Genomic DNA, 5,193 nt, shown 5'->3' with positions numbered 1-5,193 from the left:
GAACAGATGCTTCTAAACGTCTGGAGAAACGCAATGAGGGGTGCACTTGGGTAATGAAGCTGAAAGCGCTCAGAGTCGATGGCCTTTGGGGCTTGATTAGTGGAGACTCGCACTTTGCAGTGGAATTGGCAAGTAACACGGTGCTTGGAACTCATGCAGGATGAATTTATAAAACTCTGGAGCATTCAGTGAGGAAAAGCCAGCCTTTCCCCAGCCTGGTAGGGACCCAGCAGAGCCCCGGGAAGCTCGCTGACCCCTCTGCTGTGAGGGGGTGGAAAAGCCAGCCTTTCCCCAGCCTGGTAGGGACCCAGACAGAGCCCGGGAAGCTCGGTGACCCCTCTGCTGTGAGGGGTGGAAAGACTAAAGATAGAGATTCCAGTATTGGCCTCGGCTACTCTTCACTGGGATCCTTTGGCCAAGTTTCCAAACCAATCTGAGCCTCAGCTTCTTCATCGGTATAAGGCAGAGATGTCTCCGGTCACAAAGCTCCTAGGAGGCTTCAATGAAATACATAAAGAACAGCTTTTATTGCTCTTCATTCTCTGCTTTTTTCCCCACCTACATCCTTTCCATGCCCCTACCACCTTCCAGATTCATTCCCTGTGGCTCTGTCCCTGGGCAGGTTGCCCCTATGGACTCCATTACCCAGGTTCCCTTGCTCTGTGGCATCAGCCAATGGGATGGCTCATAGGAGCTCAAAAGGTGGCAGTGGAGAGAGGCTGGGGTATCTCTTCTATACTGCCTCCTTGCTTCAGTGCTGGCATTGAGGGGGTGTCTGAGACCTTTTAGAACTATGGCTCCCACGGGTCAGCCCCTCCACCGGGCTCCAGCTCTCACTGGGCTTGAGTAATACAGTTTTTTCCATGTCTAGTTGCAGCCCTAAGGAGTGGTAATGCATCGCTTTTGCTGGTCCCCTTGCCTTGCCCACGCTCTGTGACCAGTTCCTTCGTTACCCTCTTCCCAGATGCCAGCTGTGGAGTGTGCTATCTGTTACCTGCCAGGCCTCTCAATCTATTGTGCCCCAAATTGTCAGTTTTTCTTTTCCTTCTAGTTCCAACTCTGCCATCAGCAGCCTACATGTGATCTGACACAAGTCCCTCCTGTTAATTGTGCACTCCTTGAATGTCCATAGAGAGAACACGGTTTGCTCTCCCTTCTGCAGGATAAGAAAGTGAGAGGTAAACAGTATGGCCCCTCGCCAGCCCCTGACTCAGCCTTCTTTTGAGAAGAGTAACTGAACCGATGGTGACTTCGGGGTGGGGAATCAAGGGGTGCAACCCAGCCCCTCCTTTTGGGAGGAAAAAGGCCTGAGTTGTGTGGTTGAATTGAACTCTGTGGGAACACTTAGGAATTCAGACTTGGCCACAGAACTAAGCCTCCCTCACCAATCGGCTGTTCCGATAAAGCTGACATAGCAATCTATGATTACATGATTCCCGTGCCTACTACTTGCTGCTTCCAAACTCGGGAGGGCAGTGGTCATCGGCCCCTTCAGTCTCTCTGAGACTTGTCTCCTCCTCTGCAAATGGCAGCGGGAAACTCCGGAACAAGGGCTGCATGTTAAGGAGTCCCGTGTTGGGCACAAGTGGCCAGGCCCTAATACCCCAGTCGAGACCAATTATTGGCTGTAGGGACTGCCCCAGAAATGTCTGACCTCAGCTTGAAAGCTGAGGTGGAACTGGATGGCACCCAGAGCTGAAGGTGGTCAGCTACCTGCCCTCCTTGCAGCTGACCTGCAAATTCTTTCTTGAAGAGAGACCTGAGTGGCATGTCTCCATGACTACCATCGTCTCTGAGTCATCCGCTTAATGACAGCTGAAGGAGGCATGTAGGTTTCGGGCCTTTGAGGGGACCCTGTGCACCAGCCATGATTATAGTCTGAGAGTGTCAACAAGTGTCTAGTGGAAGCCTACTGTGTGCCATGCACTGTTCTAGGCTCGGGGAAAAGAGGAGTGAGCCAAAGAAAGTCTCTGCCCAGATCTGCTAAAACGGCGGTCAGACTGCAGGGCTAGAGCAGCCATGAGTCCTGGACGGTATGTAAGTAAGTGGGAGTGGCTCTGCTCCAGTAAGACTTTATTAACAAAGACAGGCCAGATGGGGCCAGTAGGCTCTAGTTTTTTTGACGCCTTGATCTGGGATAACATCTGCCCATTTCCAGATGAAAAGACTGAGGATCAGAGAGGGTAGGGACTAGACCAAGGTTACACAGTCGATAGTGGGGGGCCCAGGGAAAGATGCTAGAAGGCTTGATTCTCATCCCAGCACTGTTTCTGATGCTTACGTTTCTTTTCAGTGTGTCTGTGGTGAACAGGCGAGATAAGAATGAGGGAGATGCCTTCAGGAGAGGGGTGAGAGGACAGTGAGGAGACAGAAGGGAGCTTGGAGACAGGGTACTGCTCCATGCCAGGTCCTGCCCACATGTTATTGTATGTGATCCTGCCACCTGCCCTGTGGTCAGGCATCATTACCCCATTAATGGAGAGGGACGCTCTGGCTGGAATGGGACTTACACTCACACCAACTCCCTGGGTTATGGGGCGGGACCAACTTGGCCCTCTGTCAGCTGAGAGGGTGGGGCAGTGCTTCTCCAATGTCAGTCACTCATGTCCAAATCTTGTTCCACTGCTTCTAGTTGTCCGACCTGAATCACCCTGCCTCAGTTTCCGCACCTGTAAATCGGGTAGACCAACAGTACCTTGCCCATAGGGTGTGAGGATTGACTGAATTAATACTCGTGAAGAGCCCAGGGATACGTAAAAATGATTCTGTAACTGCTTATTAAATAAAACAAACGGTAGGTGGCCCCAGCTGGAGGAGAGACCAGGTCCAGACCCGGAAGGTGAGTCGCCCAGAGTTTGGGCACCTTTCACATACAGGAGGAGGGGTCAGAGGGGTCAACCATGTTCTCCTTGACTGACAGAGACATCAGCATCCGGGGCTCCGCCCCCAGGTCCCTCAGCTTGTCGAGGGAGGGCTATAGAGTGAGAGTCCCCTCACTGTCCAGCCTCAGAGTCTTGACACACTGCATACTGGTTCTGATTGCGTGTGTGCTGGGAATTGGGCAAACTGAGTGGTGCCAGTCATCAGGCTGAGTGCTACACAGTGCGCGGTGCAGTCACAGCAGGACACGCAGCCTTGGACCTGGCTTTGTGCACCACCCTCCTCTGGGTCAAGTGCAGTCTGAGCCGGAGCCGTGGGACTGAACGGGACTCGTCCACCCCAATCCCTGTAGGAGCCGTGCTCAGGCGTGGGCCATAGCTGCAAAGCGCCTGAACTATTGTTTATTTAACAATTTTAAATTAAATTTAAATTACACTAAAAATTTAAATTCCCCTTCGTTACTAATATCGTTTCTTAACTGGCTCGTATTTTTACTTGAATACATTTCCTTAAAGAAGAAACTATATATACAAAAACCGAAAACGGTACCCTTTGCTATAAACAGAAATTAGTCTTAAAAATAAACAAAATGAAAAGCAAGATGTATTACTCTAGCTGTATACGTTCATCTTTTGTCTCCTGGAGGATGTGGCTGTGAGACAGGCTTTCTCCCAGTTGGAAAACAGGGATGAATAGGTGTTAGAGAGGCGTTAAAAACATTAGCACCAGCATAGCCTTCCTTCCTTTCCACATAATCAGCAAGGCTGGAAAAGAATTGTAAAGGGGACAACTTTCCCACTGGGTGACCCTGTTCTTCAAGGTGGCTTCCTCCACTGCTGGCACGTTCCTGCCTTTGGGTAGCTCTGCTCTGGATAGATAGAGGTAGCTGCATGCCTTGGGCATTTCTTTTGCAAAGGGGAAAGTGTTACACGAGACTGTGGACATCATCTGTGACAACGCCCAGCTCCAGCTCTAGAGTGGTCACCAACAGTTATGGCCCTGGGCAAGTCACAGTTTCTTGAAACCTTAGTTTTCTTACCTGGACACACCAGAGGGGACTCCGGCTCTGACCCAAGCCTTCCAATGGGGACTTCTATAGCTTAGTGGCAGAAACACAGGTTTTGGCTCCGAAGACACCTGGGTTTGACCACTGCTGTTTCTCTTTAGCTATGTGGCCTTGGTTAAGTCGCCTGCTCTCTTTGAGTCTCTTCAAATGGAGTACTGGCACCTACTTCAGAAGATGTGTGTGAGAACTGAACGGGATTAATAATTCTGGCCACTTAGCACACAGCAGAGTACCACTGAGTTCCTGGTGAATGGAGGTGTGTGTGTGTGAACACGAATGTCTCCTGATGCTCTAGCTCCCTGGGCCTCAGCAGTCTGTGCCGTGGGTGGACCCCATTATACAGATGGGGAAATCAGGACCAAAGAGTTAGGGTGCTTCACTAGGGTCAGGCCGAGGGCAGGAGCCAGCTGGAGCTGTTCCAGGACCTTGGCTTCCAACTTCTTTCCATGAACTCACACCGCTTCTAGGATTCAGTTCACTGTGCTTGGGTCTCATTTTTACGGTCCAGGCTTAGAATTTTCCTTTTGGAGACTCTGGGAAAGGTGTAATCTTTCCACTGACTTGGGAGCCATAATTGCCGTATTAACTGGACAAGACCTTTGGTTTTTTTACTGGGATACATAAAAAGCAGAGGCAGGCCCTGGCAGCGAGGGCCCAGGGACAAACAAAATGCCCCTTTCACTCGGGGAGTAACCAAGCTCTTGGTTCAGGCCCCTAAGAGGGGAGTAAATACTGATCCTGAGCATCTGAGGTTAGAACCAGGGCTCGTGGGGCGTCAAGCACTTGGAGAGACAGAAAGAGACTTAAACCCAGGCTTGGCTGAGCCCGAAAGGGGAAGTCTAGCTCCCCACTACCCTCGCCCTGAATTCAGGAGTAGCTGGGACCCAGACGGAGCACTCACTAGCTCACCAGCAAGGAGAGTGCAGGAACGGAGTATGGGGGCAGAAGGAAATTAAAATTTCACGAGCGCATACTCTGTGCTCAGCACTGGGCATATACCATTTCTCCTCTTTGTTGTCAGTAAAGTATGATTTACCCATTTTGTACAGATGAGGAAACAGAGGCTCAGCTAGGATAAGTTCTTTGTCCCAATTGCACAGCTAGGAAGGGAGTGGGTATTGGAACATGTTTGAGGAGTCATGTGCATCTCCCCCCACCCCCCAGAAGGGGCCCATTATCAGGGGGGAGACACAGGAGGGAAGGGAAGGAGGGGGCTCTTCCTGATCCTCAGTGGGGGGTTTAGGGAA

Source organism: Hipposideros armiger, unplaced genomic scaffold, assembly GCF_001890085.2.
Source record: "Hipposideros armiger isolate ML-2016 unplaced genomic scaffold, ASM189008v1 scaffold_69, whole genome shotgun sequence".
NCBI lineage: Eukaryota > Metazoa > Chordata > Mammalia > Chiroptera > Hipposideridae > Hipposideros > Hipposideros armiger.
Note: the sequence above shows the minus strand (reverse complement) of the source record.